General features: G+C 38.8%; 1 long non-coding RNA gene across 1 annotated transcript; it reads right to left on the bottom strand.

The window, feature by feature from the left end:
* Nucleotides 1-16,863: 16,863 nt before the first annotated feature.
* On the bottom strand, nt 16,864-24,608 carry LOC118933618 (uncharacterized). Its single transcript, XR_005033181.2, has 2 exons — nt 23,798-24,608; nt 16,864-18,023 (listed from the first exon to the last, which is right to left on the bottom strand). It is a non-coding gene; the product is annotated as an uncharacterized LOC118933618 (long non-coding RNA).
* Nucleotides 24,609-24,651: the final 43 nt, after the last annotated feature.

The following is a 24,651-nucleotide window of genomic DNA, read 5'->3' as shown; positions in this document are numbered from 1 at the left end:
CTCCCTTACAACACTAAACTATGTTTTCTACCTTTATCTTGTATCTACCTACCACTTCAACATTTTATTAAAAATAATAATAAAGAGAGAAATGTGGTATCCACATATAAATCAAGTATAAAAATCAAATGAGTATTCATACTTGAACTGTTTATAGTTCATAATGCATGAGCAAAACCGAAGATTTCTGTGATGGCTGCCCTTGTACTGTTCACCATGTAAGAACTTATTCACTATGTAAGAATTTGTTCTCCATGTAAGAACTTGTTTGTTATGCCTCAGAAGATTGGAGACTGATGAAAATTAGGCTTGGGGTGGATTAATGATTGTGCATTGAACGTTGACTCCCCTATACAGAATTTTATTGTTGTTAACAACCATTTGATCAATAAATATGAGAGATGCCCTCACACACACACACTAAAAAAGTATACACTTCCAATGGTAAAATAATAAGTAACCAGGATGTAATGAATATAGTCAAGATATTGTAACAGCTTGGTATGGTGATAGCTGGTACCTAGAATTGTCATGTATATAAATGTTGAATCACTATGTTTACACCTGAAACTAATGTAATGTAATACTGTGTGTCAACTACCCTTCAATAAAAAATAATAATATAAAAAAAAATGTTTTCATGATCATATCTGCACATGCTTTCTGTATCCTGCTGGGACACTTAGTGATGTAGGGGTTTAATAATAATAGGTACTTCCTAGGATTGTGGATTGAGGATTAAACAAATGGTATGGGCAAAGACTTAGAACAGACGCTGCTAAGATATGAGCTCAATAAATGTCAGCTGCTATTATCTTGCACTCCGCCTATCCATAAAACGTTGGTTTTCTGACCTGCTTTCCACCTTAGCCTAGATATCAACCTTCAGTTCTCCTTTATACCATACCAACCGCAGTTCCCAATCCCACCCTGGCCCAGCTTCTGAGATCCCAGTGTTCTAGATTGTCCAGTAGAGACTGAATGAGATCAAGCACTCCTAAAAATAACTTATGCACACTATTAAACAAAGTCAATCTCAAAAGTTACCTACACAATTAGGAAATACATTGAGTGACCATATCATTAACTCTCATTCATGAATTATAGCTTTAGCATATGTATGCAGCAGAATAATTTGTGGAGAAATAGATGAAAAACTAATTGTTACCCTCTTAATAGGAGCTCCAGCCTCAGTAAATCATAAAGGGAGGAATAGACTGAGATAATAACATGGACTAGTAATGGTAATACATTTTAGTTTGTCTGATTAATTGAAGAGGCTCATAAAATACCAATAAAGTCCAGTTTTAAAAATAGTTATTAGGTGTTTGAAGTTTTTCAGAAGTGGATATACAAATATAAACTCTTATTTTGACAGGGTGAAAAATCTGCCTTTAAAAATTAGTAAAGTTTGAAACACTGCAGAAAATAGAACCAAAATAACGTTTTTAAAAAGCAAAAAGTCACTGTTTCAGTGAGATCATTTCCAAACCTAAGTGGAATAATTTTATGGGTGACTTTCAGAGACATACTTTGGTACAGTACCATTCCAGAGTTGGTCAAGAACACAGAGTCACCTCAAGCTGGGGGAAAGAGGGGTTGGAAGCCTGTACCTCAAGAAATGTTCACAAACCACTTCCCTGAAGCACAAGCATGGTGGCATAATTGGAACTCTCAGGAGAGTCTAGAAGTTATGAGCATCTAGCTAACACTCTGGAACCATAAACTGCAGTTCAGGATTTCAAAGGGCCACATAGCAAAAGCTGCCATGTCTGATCCTCATGGACAAACAGTAACCCCAAACCACACTGGGAGGGGCTCCTGGGAAATGCAGCTCCCAGGCTTCAAAGGGAGTGGTGATGGTGGTGGTGAGGGTGATGAATGAACAGCAGACTCCCCACCGTAAGTACGACCAGGCACCACTGAAGGTACTTTAGAGTATGGTTTTATTTAATCCCAAGAAGAATCATATGAAGTAGGTTTATGTATTCCCACTTTGCCGATAGTTTTACAGATAATAAACAGTCAGAAGATGTAGTAACTTGTACATGACCATACAAAGAAAGAAGATTTACATTCATACTTGTCTTGCTTTCCAAAGCATCCTCCTTCTCTATGTAAATTATGAAATACCATGCTTCTTTTATCAGAAGAATCCAAACTATTATCAATACGAGGACTAATATTTTCTATCATAGAAAATAAAGTATATAAGAATAATAAGCTGTTAGGTTGAATGTTTTGAAAATGACTGTCAATAATTTACTAACTTCTCTTTTTTCAGATTATTACCCACTGTGATCTCATAGCCTATAGTGCCTCAGAGTACAAAATAAATCACTCTTCTGAGTTGACTTAGTACTGAGTCCCAGTGAAATAATACCTTACCTTTCAGTTGCTAGAAAGTGATTTGGTTCTCCCAATGGAGATGAGCAATGAATAAATATTAAGCAAGCAGAAGTCAACCTTCAGGAAATCTAAGGCTGGGAATGAGTGCGGGGGTGGGGAGTACTCATAATCAGGACCAGGATTTGATTTCCACCTGCCCACCCCAAGGCCAAGTGGGCTCACTCAGGAAGACATTCAAACTCTGAAAATTGCTTCAGAATGTAACTAGTCTTCCAGGACCAGAAGTTTTTCAAGTAGCATCAACCTCCCCAAACAGCTGCAATCCAGACATACATTCTCAAACTGTATTTTTTCTGTAAGGGGGAAATGTGGGGAAGAAACAGAATGCTGATTTTTTCTTGATATTTGCATAAGTATTAAAGTCAGAATAATGAATTTTGACCATACAAAGAAAGAAAATTTACATTCATCCTTGTCTTGCTTTCCAAAGCATCTGCCTTCCCTATGTAAATTATGAAATACCACCATGAAATACGAATGCAGAGCCTAAACACAGATTATAAGATGACCAGAAAAGTATATTAATTCAAAGAAAAGGAGAGAGGCTGAGAGACTCTAGGTCAAGGAGACAGCAAAGAGGGAATTTTAGTGGAAAGACGGTGTAGGAGGGGTGAAAAGTGTATGAATCATGACGAGAGGGGAATCTTAGGAACTAAGAGCTTCAAGAGGGAGTATTTTTAAGTGAAGTGGAAGTCTAGTGTGCTTTGAGTGACTAGGTACCTGAGGCCAACTTAAGGTGAAGGCTATCAACAATTAGGTAATTCAGGAATGGTATGGGTGGCCCATGAATACTGATGGTGAAGTAACTCAGCCTACACTCGTACTGACATCCTCTGTTCTCTGGTCCCCATAATTTTCTCTCTCACATCCACTTTGCTAATCCGCAGACTTCTATTAGAAGAGAACTGTATAATCATGTAGATGGACTCGTTGGAAATATACAGTTTTTAAACTCCATTGAGTCCCTAGTCATGCTTAGCAATCTTCAGGTGATTCTAGTTTTCAGATTATTTTTATTCACAATAGTAGCTCTTTAAAACTCCAAACCACTGACCCTTCCTGCTGGCACCCTCATTTTAAATAGACAATCTTATCTCCAGCCTCACAGATAAAAAATCAGGCAGGAACTTCCTTTACCTCTCCATTTATATTCAGATTCAACTGTTACTTTATCTGTCCTTCTCTTTCTATTGTTTCCTTAACCTCATTTCCACCCAACTCTTAAGAATTTGCTCCATGAATTAGCACCCCAATTTTATATCAACAATATCTGCATTCTTACTGGCTCCTTCACCAGTGCATAAAATATAGGTAAATGTTCTTCACCATAAAACAAGTATTTCTTCATCCAAGGACCAATTAAGCTGCCACTACCTCTTTTTCTTTGACACCCACATTTTATGAAGCCTCACTTTATCCATTCCTCACCCATTATTCACTCCTGAAATCCAGTGAAACATGCAACAAATATATATAGCAACTAAAATCTGGTTTATAGATTACTGCTCAATTGAAACTCTACCTAGAAAGACCATTACTAACTTGCCACACTCATTCCTCATCTTTCTGGTTCCTGTTAGACTTTGTTACCACACCTTTCCTCACTACAGTCCTCTCCTATGGTAGCCTCAGAGGCACCTCCCTGTCTGTGAAATTCTCCTACTTCTCTCTATCCATGTGTTCAGTTTCCCTGAAAATTCCTCTCCTTCTCCCTTCTCCTTAAATGTTGATTCTCCCCAGGACCCACCTTCAATCTTTCTTTCTTTTTTTTTTTTAATACTTTCATTAGTTACATCAAGTCCTATGAATTCAACTATACTCATGATTCCAAATCCTATATCCAGCCCAAATATGTCTCCTGAGACAATTTCTCAGTTGCCTGCTAAACACTTCCATTAATTTTTCCTGAAAGCAGTTCTAAATCAATGTATTTGAAACAGAACTCATTCACAGACCAGTATCCATTATAAACATAGATTCAAAGGTCCTCAACAAAATATTAGCAAACTGAATTCAAAAATACATCAAAAGAATCATTCATCACAACTAGTGGGCTTTATTCCAGGGATGTAAGGATGGTACAATATCTATGAAGCAATGTGATACATCACATTAACAAAAGAAGGGTGAAAAACATATGATCATCTCAATAGATGCTGAAAAAGAAATTGACAAAATTCAACATCCATTCATGCTAAAAACTCTCAACAAAGTGGGTATAGAGGGAACATACCTCAACATAATAAAGGCTGTATGTGACAAACCCACAGCCAAAATCATTTTCAATGGTGAAAATCCAAAGTCTTTTCCTCTATGATTTGTAAAAAGACAAGGATATGCACTCTTATCACCACTTTTCAACATAGCCCTGGAAGACCTAGCCACAGCAATCAGACTAGAAAAAGGAATGAAAGGCAATCAAATTGGTAAGGAAGAAGTAGAACTGTCACTACTTGCAGATGGCATGATATTATATATAGAATATCCTAAAGACTACCAAAAATGATTATAATTAATAAATGAATTCAGTAACATTTCAGGATATAAAACAAATATACAGAAATATGTTGATTTCTTTATGCTAATAATGAACTAGCAGAAAAAGAAATCAAGAAAATAATTCCATTTACAATTCATCAAAAAGAATTAAATACCTAGGAATAAGCCTAACCAAAGAGGTGGAAGACCTGCACTCGTTATCAAACACTGATGAAAGAAACTGAAGAAGACACAAATAAATATAAAGTTATCCCATGTTCATGGACAGGGAGAATTAATATTGTCAAAATGGCCATTCTGCCCAAAAGCAATTTACAGATTAAATGCAATCCCTATCAAAATACCAATGGCATTTTCCAATGAACTAGAGCAAAGAACCATAAAATTTATATGGAACTGCAAAAGACCCCAAATAGTCAAAGCAATCTTGAGAAAAAACAGCAAAGCCAGAGGTATAACACTCTGTGATTTCAAGCTATACTACAAAGCCACAGTGATTAAAACAGTATGTTACCGGCACAAGTACAGACCCATAGATCAATGGAACAGAATGAAGAGCCCAGATATAAATCCACACATTTATGGTCAATCAATGTACAATAAAGGAGCCATGAATATACAATGGGGAGTCTCTTCAATAATTGGTGTTGGGAAAACTGGACAGCTACATAGAAAAGAATAAAACTAGATCACTGTCTTATACTGTACACAAAAGTAAACTCTAAATGGATTTAACACCTAAATGTTAAGACATGAAATTGTAAAACTCTTAGAACAAAACATATGCAAGAATCTCTTGAACATAAGCATAAGTAATTTTTTTTTCTGAATATATCTCCACAGGCAAGGGAAACAGAAGCAAAAATAAACAAGTGGGACTACATCAAACTAAAAAGCTTCTGCACAGGAAAGGAAACCATCAATATAAAAAAGTCAACCTACTACATGGGAGAATATAAATGCAAATGATATTTCTAATAAGGAACTAATACCCAAAACATATAAAGAACTCATACCACTCAGTACCAAAAAGCAAATAATCCAATTAAAATATAGGTAGAGGACCTGATTAGACATTTTCCCGAAGAAGACATACAGATGGTCAACAGGCACATGAAAGGATGCTCAAATCACTAATCATCAGGGAATGTAAATCAAAACCACAATGAGGTATCATCAGTTAGAATGGACACTATCCAAATATAAGAAATAATAAGTGTTGGCTAGGATGTGGAGAAAAGGGAACCCTCCTACACTGTTGGTGAGAATGTAAATTGGTCCAGCCACTGTAGAAAACAATATAGAGGTTCCTCAAAAAATTAAAAACAGAAATACCATATGACCTAGCCATACCACTTCTGGGAATTTACCCAAAGAAAACAAAATCACTAATTTGAAAGCTATGTGCACCTCAATGTTTATTGCAGCATTATTTACAAAAGCCAAGATATGGGAGCAATCAAAGTGCCCATTGTTAGGTGAATGGATAAAGAAGTTGTGGTATAGATACACAATGGAATATTACTCAGCCATGAAAAGAAGGAAATATTGCCATATGAGACAACATGGATGGACCTACCTAAAGGGTATCATGCTAAGTGAAATAAGTCAGGATAGAGATAGATAAATACCACATGATTTCACTTAGACATGAAATCTAAAAAAGCAAAACAAACAAAAAAGGAATAAAGCTATAAATTCTGACAACAGACTATTGTTTGCCATAAGGGATAGGGGATGAAGGGTTGGGTGAAATAGGTGAAGGGGATAAAGAGGTAGAAATTTCAAATTATAAAATGTATTAGTCATAGTAATGGAAGTATAAAATAGAGAATATAACCAATAATGATGTAATATCTTGGTATGGTAACGGGGGATAACTAGCTATACTTACTGTGGTGAGCATTTACTAATATATATAATTACTGAGTCAGTATGTTGTACATCACAAACCAATATAATATTGTGTATCAACTATATTCCAATAACCACACACATATCAGAACTCATTCACTTTTCCTACATAGATTCTTCTCCTTTGTTTGCAAAATTCTTCCCCAGTAAGGAGGTTAGATAAAACAAACAAATTAAGAGAATCTGCAGCCTGAGGAATGGAAGGGAGGAGGGGGAAAGGGTTAGTAAAAATTATGGTCAACATTTATTGCCTGTTTCTTGTATGTTGGGCACTATGTTAGGTAGTTTTCATAAATAACTTGTTTGCTATTTTATTATTTTACAACAAAATAAGGCAAAAAAAAAGTGACTCTTTGACCATGACCATGTCCTAATCCTCAGAACCTGTGAATATGTTACCTTCTATGGCAAAGTGGACTTTATAGATGTGATTAAGTTAATGTTGAGATGGGACGATTAGGCTGGATTATCTAAGTGGACCCATTGTGATCAGAAGGTCCTTGTAAGACGGAGGCAGGAAGGCCAGAGTCAGAGAAGGGGATGTAAAGATGAAAGCAGAGGTTGGACTTATAAAGCCATGAGCCAAGGAATGTGGGCAGCCGCTAGAAGCTGCAAGAGGAAAGGAAGGGATTTTCCCATAGCATCTCCAGAAGAAAGCAGCCCCTTAAGAACTATTTCAGACTTAACGACATTCAGACTCAAAAATAATACATTTTTATTGTTTAAGCCACTAAATTGGTGGTAATTTTATTCCATCATGGGTACTATTATTAGCCCTGTTTATACAAGAGGAAATTCAAGGCTAAGAAATTTAAGTAACTGGTCTAAGATCATACAACTATTAAATGACAGAGCTGGGATTCCAACTCAGGTGATTTTGGCTGGCCACCCCCTCTTAACTGTGGTGCTAAGCCCAAAGGGGTTGTCTAAACTTACGACCCCAACATGGTAGAGGTCAGAATGCAGACACCAAGAGCTAAAGAAGGCGAGATTGGAGAGCAAGGGAAATAAAAACAGGGTGCAGTGGTTCAAGAGTGGCCCTGGGCAAATACCTATAACCAGCACTGTTGCCAGGACTGACTTATACTCACTCAATGCTTACAGTTCTAAGAGGGCTGGTTTTGTTTACAGGATAAGACTAGGATGGATATTTGTTTTCTCTCAATTTAGAGCACCCTACCAGACAGTGTGCAAGCTAGAAACTTTGGATTCTTCTGTTCAACAATCTTAGTCAGTACTTTCTTTGTGCTAGACAATGTGCCAAATCTTAGAAATATGAAATGTAACTGTATGTGTTCTTGCCTCCTCCTTACTCTCCCTTTTATAATCAACGTTTCTTCCTCTGGCCTGCTCTGCCACATTATTTGTATCTCTACTATTGCATAGATTATTACCATTATTTTTTATGACTGTAGCAAGCAAAGTTAAATATTAGACTTTATCTTTTCAGGAGCCCAGGGCTTGGGGAAAATGCGTACTACTGTACACTGCTGGCAGAATGGAATTTGGCAATAGATATAAAGTGTTCTGAAATGTGATACTCAGTAATTCCACCCCTGATATTTTCTCCAGGGAAAATAATCAGATTGACATATGAGGGTAGTTGTTTCAATACAATAGTGAAAAAATTAGAAATAATCTAAATGTTAGCATTAATGGAATGGGTACACAAATCTTGGTGAATCCAAAAGATGGAAATCTTTGCAGTCACTAAAATAATAATGTTGTAAAATAATATTTAGTGACATAGGGAAATACTAATAATAATCTGTTAAATAAGAAAAGTAGAATCCAAACTAGACAGATAATATGTTAACAGTGGTTAGATTTAGGTAACAGAATTATGGGTTACTCTTATTTTCTTATTTATATTTCTCTGTAGTTTAAATGTTTTCTGCATGAACATTCATTACTTTTATAATCAAGGTAAAGACAACCTGTAAATATTATTTTAAAGAGGGCAGTAGAGGAGTATGTTTGTGCTAATTATCCTCTGTTTGCCTTCTTAGATCCTTTGCCAGACCTCCTCCCTCTCCAGGAGAAGCTGACTTCATGGACTGCATCACTAAGTCTTCCTTGCCTGTGGTTTCAAGCTGAATTCAACCAATAGGAGTCTTTGGGAAAAGAGTGGAGAATAGGGGAAGAGAGGAGTTGGGCTGCCTGTTCTCCCAGCTGTCAGGTGCAGCTTGCATCTCCAGGAGCAGGCACACCGGGCAGTGGCTAGGCTGCTTTATCTGTGACTACAGATCTCGTCAGGCAGCTCCTTCCCGCAGCTACGGCTCTCTCTCGGATCCAGTAGCCACCCTGTCCTTTTGCATCTCCAGGCCTCTGGCCAGCAGGCTTCTTGCCTGCCATTGTCCCCACACGATCCCCCGTTGGCTCCCTTCACCCTGCCCACCTCTGCAAGTTATCCCTCTATTACACTCTTCGGTTAACCCTACGAATGCTCCATCTGTCTCCTGTCAGGCCCCTGACTGGTACCATGTTTAAGTGAGTGTGCAACAGTGGCAGGAATGTACCGGGTGGCACAAGCAGATGCCTGGTATTCAAAGAGCAGAGGTAGTTACACAACGGCAGGATCATTGTCTGGGCCAAGCAACAGAGCTGAGTCCGGGTAAAGAGTGATTTGGTTGGAGAATTTTTCAAGAAAAGTGGTGGTGTTATCTAAAAGTCAGAATTCAAATGGGGGTAGATGTTATGGAAGGCACTATGGAAGAATACATATGGCAATATACATAAAGAGCCCTGAACTGTTTACAAAATGTGCATCCCAAATGTAACCTCTGTTGGTGGTTTTGCCACTTGTGGTGGGAAACTTGAAGAGTGGGCTGATGGCTCTAGTTCAGAGGAGTTCATTTATAAGACTTACAGATGTGGAGGTACATTCATGGGTGCCACACCATTACTTTTTAAAAAGTTGTATGAATTTGTTTGGATTTCAAGCACAACACTGCAATGGGGATGTCATCTCCTCTGTAGTGTTCAGTGAATTTGCTTTAGGAGTAACCCTTCACCTTTGCTTCTTGCTCCTCCTCCAATGGGGTGCCTGCTGCTATACTGACCAGATATCTAACTCTTGTTTTTAGCCAGTATCACGTTTACTTTCTGAACCAACTTTGACCTTTGGCCCTGGCTTCCTTGCTCCCATCTCAGGGTTGGCAACCCTTGTAGACTCCTTCCTGCCTCTAGGCAGGTTGGGCCAGATAATGGATGTACCGCTGGTTGTTTGCGAAGTGAGCTGCGTAACAGGTAGTTGTTGCCTCCTGTGTCCGTGGTTGGAGGTGAGCTCTGGATCCTCCTACTCCACCATCTTCCCCTGCTTCTCCAGACACACCCCTGAGGGTGCATTTCCTTAGAAGCTGGACTTCAGCCTTGTTAGCCTGAACCCTTGGACAAAATAATTTGAGCAATAAAACCTTACATGTGCAGAGTGTACTATTTCCAAGGTCTTTCAGTTTTATCTCACTTGAGCCTGGATTCTTCCTACCAGGATGAAAGCCAAGGAGAAGAAGCAAGTAAAGAGGCTGGGAAGCTGCTCCACGGCCCCAAAACTGGAAACCATGGAGCAGTGTTTTCTTTGGTCATAGGTTGTAGGAATTTGCCTTAGGTAAGCAAATGCCACCCAACTCCGTCTCCTCTCCTCCCCCACTCCCAACAGAAGGTAGTATTGTCCTAAGGTGATTTCCAGGGATTCTATTATTAGGCAGTCAGGGAAGCTGTTTCTTAGCCCATGTGTCTAGATACAGAGCTTTTTCAGTGCCCTTAAATAATGAAATATTGGGTAATTGACTCAAATGAAATTATTCACAAAAATTGAAGTATAAATCAAAACAGCTCTGAAGTCTTGTATCGCATGTCAATTCTTACAACAATCCTAAAAGGTACATAGGTTCTGTTATTAATTCCCATTAAGACAAGGAAACTAGGACACAGCAAGGTTGAGTAACTTGGTCAAGATCCCACTGGTAGAAAGTGGCCGAGCCCAGCTTAGGACCCAGGCATTGGCTCTGTAGCCTGTGCCCTTAACTGATGCACCAGGCTTCAAGGTGGCACTTAGACTGGAAATTCATAAAGTGGTGTTTGGATCTCACATTTTTTCCCTGAGGCAAACAGATGGAAATGTAACCTACAGTCAAGATTGCTTGGTGAATATTAAACACAAACAAATGGGAATTAGATTTTCTTAATGAAGGGTTCTTCAGCTAAGAGTGCTTGATATATATTCTTCTCCCACTGAGTAAAGCACCAGCCAGAGATGTCTGGAATCTTCTGGTGAGAGCAGCTCTTTCTTGCTCAGGGTCAGGGATTGACAGGCCCGGTTCTTGGTCCCCTCCCCTTCCTCACTCTGCCACTGCAAGCGTCTTCTGTTAACACTTTCTTCTCTTAGATATGTTAATGTCATTGTCTTTGTATAGTTTTAAACATGCTAATTGCTAGACTTTGACTGTAGCGATTCTCTAATCTCTTGATTGGAATTTAATCTGGAAGTTCATTAACCAACCTTTCATGCCTTATAATTCTGGGTTTGCTTTTACTGACGGGCCTCATCCATTTGAGTGGAATTGCTTAGTTTACTGCTGAGTTCTGAGATGCTTACTGTTGTTGATATGTTCAAAATTTCCTTTCATGAAGTTTTTTACTTTCCTTTATAATGTTGGGGGAAATTCTCCAAGTCAACCATCATCAGGAGTGTCCCCATTTGAAAACGGAAGAGGCATCTAGACTTTCGGTGCATATTTTATTCTAATTGTTTTGTTCAAAGCTCCCTGATACCAACTGTACAAAGAAAGCAGTTTTCTTGGGTATGCTACGGAGAGGATGAGATGATATTAAAAACTGTGGATGCTTCTGTACTAGACAAAACGCAGGCAGAAACAGCATGATTTGTCCTGAGAAATCAAGAAAAGTAGCACATTTAAAAATGGGTAATATGTTGATGTGACTCCTAAAACTATTGAGAAGATCTTATGAAAAGAAATCTGAAAGCAACTTGATTTTCCACATATTTTCCCCAGAGTTACCCACCACCAGTTTGGACCTGCGAGTGCAAATTTGGGAAGGCAAACCCCCAACCACCTGTTCATAAACTTTGGTCAATTGTAACTTGTTCGAAAGTCAGAGACTGTTTATATAAAATCTATTCTGTGACATGAGTCTAGCACCTGACTTTAAATCTTTTAAATAATACATACACTATAATAAAGTGTGTGTGTGTAGATATATACACACAAAAAATATGATACCAATGTTTAGGAAACTTAACAATGTAAATATGTAAATGCCAAGCAAGTATAAAAATAGTCGGTTCAGGTTAGCATTCTTATTCTGATTATGATAACCAGAGATGTTTTACACGAAAACTTGGTTGCTCTGCACCACAAAAACTGACATCAAATTAGATAAAGCATTTCAAACATCTCTACCCTAAAAGATTAAGTCAAAGTAAAGAGACTTTGGAAAGCTTGTTGCCTTGAGCAAACTTGATGGATGGGCCAAATCTAGAATGGGTGATATATCAAGAGGAGAAGTGCACTGTCAACATCATTGCACGACCCAAATGTGCATCATCCGTGGAGTACACTTCGTTCCAAAGAAACTGACTCTTGATTTTTTGATAACGGTCAATAGGGTGAGGAAAAGAAAAAATTGTGTAAGGAAAAAAAAAAAAGAAATCAGTATGGTGGACACATTCCATTTGCCCATCCAAATCCACTCTCCCCTATTTTCTACCCTACTCTCAAGTTCCAAGAGTTACATAGGACTCCCTTGTCTTCTGCTTTCCAGCAGATTTGTCCAGTGAAATGCAGCTGTGGGTGAAGATGAGGTTGTTATATTTATTCTCTATGATCCCTTACTGCTATATCTCTACCTAGGCTATCTCTAAAAGGCCATGTTAGCTGGCCCTTTCCATATCACTCTGCATAGAGGTGGTAATGTCTCTGTTTTGCCAACTCTGGAATACTGCACTTTCTAACACTGGTTTGCCTAAAGCTGCCCAATCCTGTGAGTGGTTCCTTTATTAAAGTTTTATCACTTAACTCAGTTCAAGTGGGCTTGTTAGGTAGCTGGCAGACATGAGTGTGTCCTGCCCTGTCCTGGGCAAGGTCTTTTCCTCTCTACCCACCTGCTTGTCACCAGATGGCAGAACATGCCCCAAATCCCTCCTGTTTATGGGTCAGTCTCCTGCTTTATCAGGTCCAAACAAAATGTACAAAGTCCAAAGGGGCTTTCAGTCCATCAACTCAGGCTGGCAGCAGGCACACTCAGGAGGTGACCTAGAGCTCCCTTGGGGTTCATTATGCCATAATTATAATAAATTTACATTCAGGTTTTGCAGGCCTCCCTTCCCTGCCCCTGTGGGTTTCACTTGGGTACTGATGGTTAAGGGCCTGCGCACTGGGAAGAAAGTTATATACCCTGAAACTGTCAATCAACATGTCAGCTGTATGACATAAGATGCAGGGAGAAACTTTCTACCATTTTAAAAACCAACCCTAACCCTAATAGGGGGGCTGCTTCTTGTTTCCAGATGGTCTGCTCTCTGCCCTTCTAGAGAGTATACTTTGACCTAGCCTAATAAACCCTGTTCCTTAAGTTTGTCCTCAGTCTGTCTTTTGATTGAATTCTTTCCTTTGAGAAGAAGGCAGAACCAAAGTATACAAGAACTGGTAATAGGCTGATTCTTTCTAGAACTCTGACTGATATAATATTGAAGCTGAAAATACTCAAATTCAGTGGTTTTAGGTGAGGTCATCTGTAATAAAGTAACTATGAGAACTTGGCTAACTACCTAGATGCACATTGGTCAGTTATTAAAGGTATAGGGCTGATTTTCTCAAGACTAAAATTTTATATTACCTGAGAGAGAAAGGGAGACAGAGAGAGAGAGAATATCAGGATTAGGGGTAATCTTAGAAGAGTAGAATACAGTCACTTTTTACCTTAATTGTAAGCTAACAAATGGCTCAAAAATTTAGTTGAGCAGATTTTTTTTTTTTGAGGGCTCTTACAATCAGCACCTTCAAGGAAAAACTGTGGAAGCTTTCATTGTACATGACAAAATGGTTGTAACAAAAACGAAGTTTGAGATTCAGGTAAAAAAAAGTTGATTCTATGCATCACCAGACTTAGTTCATAAATTTAATGAAAACTACAGATTTAGAAATAAAATAACCTCTCTCATCACTTAAAATATCCTTTACGTATTTCCTTAAAGCACAAATAAAACTGACAAGTGGAATGAAAATACTTATTAGCCATCACATGTCAGAAATGACATGACCTCACAGGAGAAAGATTTATTGAAATTTTCACCCAAGGAGTATGAGAATTTGCACTAATTCTCCTCTTGGCCACATTCCGCTGATCTCAATCTTCTTTCAATAAAATGTAACCTCAAGAGGAGTAGAAATATTGTACCACTTGTTTACCACCTGTGTCAGTCTATTTGGGCTCTTATAACAGAGTACCATTGACTGGGTGGCTAAAAACAACAGAAATTTATTTTTCACAGTTCTGGATGCTGGGAAATCCAAGATGATGATGAAAGCCAATTCCATGTCTGGTGAGAGCTGACTTCTTGATTCATAGATGGCCATATTCTTTCTATGGTAGGGGTGAGGGAGCTCTCTTAGGTCTTTTTTATTAAGTGTACTAATCCCATTCATGAGGGCTCCACCCTCATAACCTAATCACCTTCCAAAGGCCCCACCTCCAAATACCATCACACTGGGGATTAGGATTTCAACATAGGAATTTTGGGAGGACACAAGCATTCAGTCCATAGCATACCGTATATATCCTAAAACAGAATCTGACCTATCGTAGTCTCTTGAATATTTGCTGAAGAAACCAAATGGATGTTTCCCCAGTGATTACTCTGGTCTAGCTCATAAAGTTGTAAAGAATCTATTGTCATCTTTACACACATATTTAGATCATTGACTCTATAAAATATTGTAAACCCAAGGCAGAGATGAGAAAATGCCTGGATGAAGTTGAAAGATTACTTCAAATAGCATCTTATCCTTTAGCCAAATTGATGGGGAGAAAACTTTTTCCTGATGCAAAGTAATCAAAAACATATTTTTTATTAAAACAATAGGGATGCACTATGGGGTCTAATACAGAATTCAAACAATATTTCTAGATACAACATGAGACATCAGAAGTGTGTTTTTCTTGCAATGACTGCCTTCCCAAGATGCTGGATGTTTAAGTAGACTTTTTTACACCATTAGGAGCCCTGCTTAAAGGCACTTGGGTAATAGAAGTTCTGGCCATTGTATCTACATCAATGTGAGCCAACCTTACTGAATTATTATCAGTGAAGTCTCTTTGGCTCCATTTTCTGCTAGTCTACTCTTTTGGTTTTGTTTTGTTTTGTTTTAAAAATAACTAGAGGGATTGACAATACTTTCATTGACTTACTCATTCATTTTTATCTTTAAGTTGGTTGATCAGTCATTATCTGAGCCTTCCTTTACAAGTGTCTTGAATTTTTAACAGAATTATTTTACAACTTTTTGTCTTAAATTGGATTATCTGGAGAACAGATTATGAGATGGGAATTCATATGTAGAAATTGAATGGGGAGTGTGCTCAGAATCAATTCTCGTGTTGAAGTGAAGGAAGTAGGATTGTGCAGAGAAAGAGATTGCATGGGGATGCATTTTCCAGAAAGGTCTGCTGTAACTGGGATGACCATTCAGAGTTGACCATTCTTAAGGCAAGGGATCAGGACCTTTATACTTTGCTCCCTAGAGCACTCAATGGATGTGTGCATCTGGGCTGCCCTGTGAATGAAGCATGGTTTTAGGCAGGAAGACTCTATTCCACTGAGGAAAATTCCCAGACAGCAGTTCAGCTAAGCACCTCTGTAGCCAACATTCCCAGTACCAGGAACAAGAGTGCTCAGTCCTAAAGGGGGCATCTGTGTGATGCGTCACAGCATACACTATTAGTATATTAGGATTTAAATGCTCTTTCAAAGAGTTCCTCCAAATATGTTTCTCAAGAATGCAGTTTCATTGCCTTTGTGTGTGTTGGCCATATTTGCGACCTTCAAATGCAGGGATTTCACAGGGTAACATCCACCCCTCTACTCTGGAGTACAAAAAAGTCACAGGCCTTAACTCTGTTCTTAAGCTGGATTTTCCCACTCTTAATATCCTCACCAACTCCTAACAACCAGTGTTCAACTTCGTTTCCTCAAGAAAATTTATTCAAGTATTCACGGGTTGCTAGGGGACTCCAGTTATAATATAGTTCATTGCTAACAGGCCCTGGGGTCATTCTGGCAACAATACATTAAAAAACCCTTGGACCCATGACTTATGGTTCATTAACTTATTGTTCATGAACTTATTTCTTCTTGGATTTATTAATACTTGCATTCTTTGCTAAATAGAGTTGGTTTGGGTTTAAGGATTGGCCTTACTCAGAATAATGTAATGAAAAAATAATTGGGTAGAGAGTGGTTGTTATTGTGACAGTGCCTGAAGATTTGTACTAGGAGGTCAATGGAGTGCTGAGGCACCTCCAAAAGAGCTTTCTTCTTTCTCATGGACAACTGGGGTCTTAAGAATTGAATTAGCCTTTCAATCCTCTTACTAACAAGTAGCCAATCCTCCCTATTCTCAGCCTACACACTAGAAGGAGCCATTGATTGGCTTAGCTAATCACCAAATACTTTATCAAGTATAGCTCTTAATATCAGGTTATGCCATGGGTCATCAGTTAGCCTATGGATGGCTGTCCTTGAATTAGGGCATCTTGTTTTTATCAGCAGCTATCCTGGCCCTTCGTAGAACCTGGCACTGTGCTGTTTTGACTAGGGGTCTACACTAAGGGAACTTGGAGCTAGATAAAGCTCATTGGGTTTGGTAGAGGTCATTACCAATATTACTCGTTGTTTATACCACTATTTGGTGGTGTGTAGTACCGAAAGTTTGTTGTGCACTTGGCAAACTGATAGTCTTTTTTATTTGCTGTGAAGTTACCTCTTTCAACTCTTATAAGATATGTTGAAGTTTACATAAATCTTATTTATATTCTTTATTATATTTGTAGTTTGGTTATATGAAAAGCAGTTTGGGGATAATTGCAAAAAATTTTAACAAAAATGTACATACTCTTGAAGGAAAAACACTAATCAAGTCAAGTTTCCTGATAGTATTGGAATAAACAGTATACTTATTAGTATTCATGTACACACGTGGTGAGTATTAATAGTTTTCTCAAATAATTTTTTACAAAGGAATCACAACTTTAAACTCAGTTTTCAAAGCTTCTATCATGAATCCATGGATTACTGTATACCATTATACTGCATATAAAATAAATGAAATATTACCAGAGAGCATTGTAGTTAGACATCTTTAGCATTCAATATTAATAGGATTTTTGGATTTGCTGCTTATAGTCCTGTGTAATCATATCTAGACAAAACAATTAATTTGAGTTTGATGACTGAGTAAGAGCAGGAATTTTTTTATTACTTAAATGAAGGAAATTAATATTTTGGCAATCAGGAAAAAGCTCCTATTTCACTGTTAAAATGTATTTTCTCTTAAGAAAAACATGAATTTAGTCTAAGCTGGGTAAAAATTTATTTTTATAAATATGCCAAATTGAATTGGAAATATTTTTAGTGCTTTCCCTAAATCTAAAATGTTAGTAAGAATTAAAATCTCTACTTATGAATCCCTGTAGGAGCCCACCAGGGAAGACCTGAGCCAGCCATTATATTTGCTCTCAGATACTTCCCTGCCTTTCTTGTTCACTGGCTTCCAGCTAGTTCAGCTAGTGTGAGACACTGACGGCAGCACGGAGGGCTGGAGAAAGGAACCAGGGGATATGGGCATCATTTCTTTCTCTCTTCTCTTGTCTGTTTCACAATGGCAACTCTTTATAGTTCCAGGTCTCCTCTGGACAGCCCCCCTCTCTGTGCTCCCAGCTTTTGCCAGGCTGTTCAGCTTCTGGGTTCTGCTGACACCCCCTCCTCCGGGTATCCAGCCAGTCCTGGAGAAAGAAGCGGCTTCCTGCTGTGGCTAATCTCTTAGTTGCCTTGCTATTTCCTGTTTTCAGCTCCTCCATCAACAGGGTAATCAATTTCTTGTATTCAGTTCTCTCTGTTTGGGATCAGTTGTGTTTTCAGTTTTCTGTACTGGACCTGAATCATATGGTGTTCCCCCAGTCCCCTGTATGGAGAAGTAGAATAGTAGGAATGGACATTAAACAATCATGGAGTCCACTACTTGGGATAAACAATGTACAGGTGGGGATATTCTACAACTATATACATATATGATGTTTCATTTAAATTCAGTTTTATGTAATTTACTCTAACATCCTTCTGCAGGATCCTCCCCAACTTTCAGTCATTTTGTACTCCAATTCTTTGTACATGAAGATTTCAGAATAATGACTATCAAATGTTATTTTATGTATATTATTCCTTTGTTCAAGCACCTACAGAATTTTTCTTTGGTGAAACAGATCCACACTTATTAGTCTAGTTCTCATAGGCCTCTTTCAATCATTTCCTTAAATCATTTCCTTCTTCCCATATCTGTGTAACCTTATCCATGTTATGGTTCAATGAAGCCTATCTGTTCCAGCCAAACTATTTTGCTTTCCATTCTTAACATTCAATTTCCTGTTCTCTACCATTGTGTCCTCTCTAGGGTAGGAGCACCCTTTCTTATCACACCTTTGAAACTGACAATACTTTATATAGAATACAAACAATAACTTGTAATTAATGCATCGTCATACACATGCGTATGGATGTCTCTACTCTTTCTCTTCTTCAGTATTGGTGTTCTCTGGGACTCTGGTCTAAGCCCTGTTGCCTTTTCTTTCTGAACTCCTTCTTTGGCTGACCTCCATTCTGATGAGTTTAACTTCAAATCTATGACCCCTAAATCTAAGCATCTGTCTTCAGACTCTTCCGAGCTGCAAGCCTTGTATTTACAGCTAACTAAACACTTTTACCTGGTTGCCTTCTAGGGACCTCAAACTCAAAATGTTCCAGACTAAACTTACTCTTCTTCCCCCCACCATTCTCAACACCCTTGCCCTCCCAACCCACCCCCCTCCAACTTGCCAAGATTCTCTGCCAATCTCTTAACTAGAAACCTGAGGTTTTTTTTGACTCCTCCTAAAAGTTTGACTCATCCTTAAAAAGCTTTGTGCTCTTATCTGTCACAAATTCTAATAGAACTCTCAAATCTGCCCTTCCTCATCATCTGTATCTCTTTAGTCTTTTAGGAGGCCACTGCGGTAGACAAGCTCCTCCAACTCATTCCCTGCCTCCCTTTCCCGGCTCATATATTCCAACCAAACTGGCTTTTAAAAAAATTCCTAAAACATACCAGGCTTGGTCTTGTCTCAGGAATATTTACATTTGCTGTTTCTTTTTTTCTGGGTTCTTCACCAAGTTATTTTTTCTCTTGTTCATCCAATCTAAACAGGTTCTCTCTTACCTATTATTCTTATTAGGCATTATTCCCTATCATACGGCCTGCTGTTTATACCCTTCATTACACCTGATCACAACCTGCAAATATTTTGTTCATTTGGTTAGTTATTTATCATCTCTCTTCCTCATTAGAGCCTAAGCTTTGTGACCACTTTGTGCTCAGCAGATTACAGGTGTTGAGTGAGAACTGTTGCATAAGGAAATGAATGTTGGACTGAATGAACTAAGTAGGGGCTTTTGTCTGTCTCCCAGGCCATCTGTATTCTACTAAGCAAAAATCTGATCTTGTCACTGCTGCTTAAAATCCTTTGATGGTTTTCTGTTCTCTGTAGTAATTTTAATACTCAGCAAATCTTCTTGAGATTTACCAATGTGGCAAGAACAAGGATTCAGAATCCTAAATTTAAATTGCCAACTGCAGGAATAGATAGAAGAATGAGCTCCTTGCCCTCACCTCCTGGCTCAATGCAAGTTCAAAGCCTTGAGCCCATGTAGGTCAAACATGTGTTGTTTTAAATTCCATTACCAGGCAGACAGGGAAGTGAAGAAAGCACTTGACTATGAGCCTGGGGATCTGGGTAATGATTTTGACGGGTCACCTGACCTTTTCAGGCCATAGCACCTCATGTATAAAAATGAAGAGAGTGTACAAATAAGCTTCAAGGCCCCTTTCAGCTCCATAATTCTATGATTCTCAGGCACTAGATTACTATGTCCCAGGATTATTTTTTGGGCATCACATTAAATAATATGTGGATTGTGAAATATAACAGAAATCTCATTTTGGCTATGGTTTCGGCACTCACTCTAGAATGGATTACACCTGGGCTTCAGAAATTATGGATGATAGTGGTGATGTGTAACTTCTCAATATCATTTGGTTTGATTTTTTTTTAGAAGTTGTTTCAGGCACAGTGAAAATGAGTGGCATTTACAAATGTTAATAAATGGAATAAAGACAGAGGAGAGCAATTAATTTTGCCTACTATGTGCTGGTTGCTTCACAGATGTTATACCATAAGATAGGATTATCATCCCATTTCATAAAGCAACACGGTGCAGCTTGCCTACATTAAACAGCTGGTAAGTGGCAGAGTAGGCTGGAACATAGGTCTGCCTGGCTCCCATCTACTCGTCCTGCCTGTAATCCTTTCATACGCTGAAGTACCTGTTGCCAAATCTCAGTTCTCTCTCTCACTCCCGTCTGTCAATTACAAGAACACCAACTCATTTCTCTAAAGAACATAAATGCAGCAGAAGGAGGTATTAGGAAAAGTGAGGTGAATAGAAGAGAACTCTCGATGGCAACCTTGCCTCAGTGTAGGAGTCATCCTTGGGTAACTGAGCTCGTTAGAGAGCATTCCCTGATCATTGCCGTTGGCCCCCTTCTTACTGGTCTGTCACCGAAGACCAGTGGTGAGAGGACCTAGTGCTTCTCTGAGTAGGACTTATTCCTAATGGTCAGCATTCATGGACCCTAATATGCATCAGAGGAGATCATATGATATGGAAAACCATCAAAGTAATGATCAACTCTCAATGCAACATCACTGCAACAGTTCGCTTGCTTTTCATTGGTAGGTTTATTATTTTTTTTAAAGACAGTTTTTTCATGACCCAGGTCCTTTTCAAGAAAATGTAAATTAAGGCAGGATATTAATATCCAGAGTGGAATTCAGTATAAGGAAGGATAGTGTGACTGTATTAGTGTGGAGACTTGTGAGTCTTACTTACAGAGTAGGCATAAGTAAGGACCTTTCAAAAAGCTAATAGCCTACAATGCTCCCTTCAGGGTGTAAAGCATTTTCATTTGTGCTTCAAGGAGAGCTATAGAGACAGTCAACAAATGAATGCCATCAGGCATTTAGAGACAAACATCTCTTAAGAAAAACCCATTCTTGTCAAGTTAAACAATAATCCAAACCCTTTGCTCTTAAATATGGAAGGAATGAATGAAATATCATACCTATTTTTCTCTTTCTTTTATGATATCTCTCTGGCACCTGTTTTCATAAGAAAGCTAAGAACATAATCTATTGTACTAATGGCTCCAAGGATCCTAGAAAGATTATTTCCCATTCAATGCATTTTCTGTAATAAATAGTGCTTGTTGTAAATAATTCCTTGAAAGGTGAAAATATTTTCTGTTTTAATAGCACAAAGCATCAGAATGGATGAACTGCTCAACTATATATTAAAAATTATCATTCTTTATTCAATATATGCCTAATGGTACCTGACATTTTAGTTATACTTTCCATAAGGCAGAGCAGTTTCATAATATTGGTCAGTATTAGTCTCTGCATAACACATTTCACTGGCTTCTCCAAAGCTTGCTAAGCTGTTGGATAACAAATGGGAAAATATCACACCACAGGCAATATTTACCCATCTGACAGGCAAAACAAGAAAGTGGAACCCAGGCCTAGAATCCTCTAGTGTTACCAATCATGACAAATTATTTATTGGCTTCTGCCTAGGAGGTCCCATGGGGCATGAAATATTGATCTAGGAATTTGCTGGGCATGAATGTCTGTGTGTTGTAACTATGTTCTTTCATATCACTTCTTAATATATGATAAATTGTTTCTATGTATGCTGTGATAAGGATGAGTAACAAATTAAATCTGGCTATTTAATAAACATGAAATGCAAATGCTAAATTCTTTCCACAATTACTAGCTTGGGGTCATTAAAGTTCACTTCATGGTGTGCAGGATCACACAATGCATTGTTCATATCTGTGCCTAGCTTTATCTCTTCCTTTATCTCACAACCACACAACTTCTGGTGCATCCCACGGGAACGAATTCCAGTCTTTCTGGGAGTGGGATTGGGAAAGCCTGGGTTTTCTTCATTGGGTTCGCCAGGGGCTTCTTAAAGCCAGGACACTGGGGCTCTGGGTATTGTGGAGGGGCTAAAGCTGGGCCAAGAGGAAGTTTGGGGCTTGAAGAAGAGCAGGAGCTCTCTGATTATCTGAGCAGAAATGGGAGGTGTCTGGAGCAAGTGTGAAGGGGAAAAAAGCCATTAAATATGAAGAATGCAAAGGTATTTCATCAGCTAAAAATCTTTGCTTTATACCATTCTATATGCTAATATGATACCCAATGTTAAAAGGACCCCCTATTAATGCACAGCATTAGTATTTATTTGTTTGCTCTTATTCAGTACTTGCCATGTAAGATCAGCATAGCAGTTACTATGAAGACTCTGGAGTCAGACTGCCTGGGTTCTAATCCAGCCTCCATTAATTTCTAAAAATACTATCTTAACTTCTTTTGGTCCTGGCATCTCTAAAAAGAAGATAACGAAGTACCTCTCTTGTAAGATTATTACAAAGGAAAATAAGGTATAGATACATAATACATGATGCACATATATATGTATATAAGTATATAAGTAATAGATCACATATCTATTTTACATTTATATAAATTTTTTATGTTCACCTAAAATAGTGCTTGGCATATATCTAAATTAATAATGCTCAGTAAAACCATCCAATTCACTGTTGTTTGTAGTTTCTAATTTCTTACATCTTTAGGCCTTGTGTCCTCTATATTTATAAGCTCCTTGATGATTGGGAAGCAATCTTATATTTTATGATAGCTAAATATTTTTTGTTGTCCCATCTGTTGGGGGTTCACCCCTTCTCTGTTTCCAGTCCGTATGATCTAGCTGCAGGTGAACCAGGTTTGGACAATCACTGCTGCATTCATTGTGGCAGAGAGAAGGTATGTGACTCAAGCTTGTCCTCATCAGGAAAAGGTGTATTGATGTCTGAGATGCCTGTCTTTAAGGCTGTGTAAACCTGAATCACTGGAAATGGCCATTTTTGCCTCCTTTGGGGAGATCCCAACTGAGAATTGAGACAACACTGGGCAACACAGAGCCAGTAGACAAAGAGTAAGATGGGCCCTGAGGACACTGTTTGAGTTTTGGGATTCAATCTTACCTCCAAGATTCAATCTTACCTCTTACCTCCTGGATCTTCTGATTTTATGAGGAAATAAATTTTGTCTTTAGTATTTAAATTAGTTTATATTGGATTTGCTACCAAATTGTACTATTTTATTTTCTTTGAATTGATGAGTGTGCCTGATCCTCTTTGATGCCACTGACCTTATAGAAGGCCCTGTACATAGAAGACAACCAATGTATATTTATTGCATGTATGAATGAGTTAAAATTTTTTTAAACTCTCAAAACTCATGAGCCCTTAATTTAATCTCCTATGCATTATCATACTGTCCTAGGCAATTCAAGTTCAATTTAAGTGTGTCTTGACAGAAGAACAAATCCTTTTGGACAGCAACCTGATGTGGTCCTGAAGAATGAACTGGATTGCTAGGAAAACTGCTTGGGGAGACCAGATATTTAGCATAGGAAGAACTGAGTCCCTTTCAGCATAACCAACTTCACTGTCAGCTCAGGTCCTTAACCACTCCGAGCATTATTTTTCATGCACAATATGGGAAAAATAATACTTACCTTTCAGGATTCTTGATAGGCTCAAAGGAGTTCATTGATGTGTGATCTAAGAATGATACAGATATTATTTGTTGGATTTTTCTTTCCAGATACATCGATTTTAATTGATGATGAATACACACTTGCCAAATCATGAGCCTGAGTGTGCTCATTTTTTTGTCAAACACACAACAGAAGGCACATTTCATAACGATATATGTAAACATATGCCATCATACCTGGGTCTGGGTTGTGACCTTTGGGAGAATACTCGGTGTCTTAGTCGGTAAAAGTACCGATTGTACTGCCACGTTGTCCTCAAGAATCCCTTCAGTTTTGCATCTCAGGGCTTCAGAGAGCAGATGCCCTGCTGTGCATAAGACTGATTTCTAACAGGCCATCCCTGCAGCTCAGTACCTGTGAGCCACCACTCCTTGGGGGTGTTTTTGGTGGGCGTGGCGAGAGGCACCTGTTCCAGCTCTCCTTGAATATTGCTCCAATCCCCTCATTTTAAGGTGTAGCTCTGCAGTCTCCTAGCTCTTCCCTCGAGAGTGCCGTGAGATCTGGTGTCAGTCCCCGGTGGGGTAGCTCTCAGGTGCCGTTACAGTTCCCCAGAGCTCTGAGTGTGTCCAAGAGGATCAGAGCCAGGGAGAGACCAAGTGAGGGGGCAGGGCTCCCAGGCTTTAGTTATCGCCCCGCACGGCCCCGGCTCGGCGCCGCCGAGTGAGCGGCGGGGCCGGGAGCGCTGCGGCCCCTTTAAGAGCCGGGCCCAAGTCGCCCGCGGGCCGCGTGAGCCCAGAGTGCGGCGCGCCGCGGAGGAGTTGGAATCCGGCGCAAAAGTTTCCTCCCAACTCCGGCCCCGCGCGCGCCGCCGG

This window comes from Manis pentadactyla, chromosome 6 (assembly GCF_030020395.1).
Source record: "Manis pentadactyla isolate mManPen7 chromosome 6, mManPen7.hap1, whole genome shotgun sequence".
In the NCBI taxonomy this organism is placed as follows: Eukaryota; Metazoa; Chordata; class Mammalia; order Pholidota; family Manidae; genus Manis; species Manis pentadactyla.
This window is presented reverse-complemented; position numbering and strand designations above follow the sequence as displayed.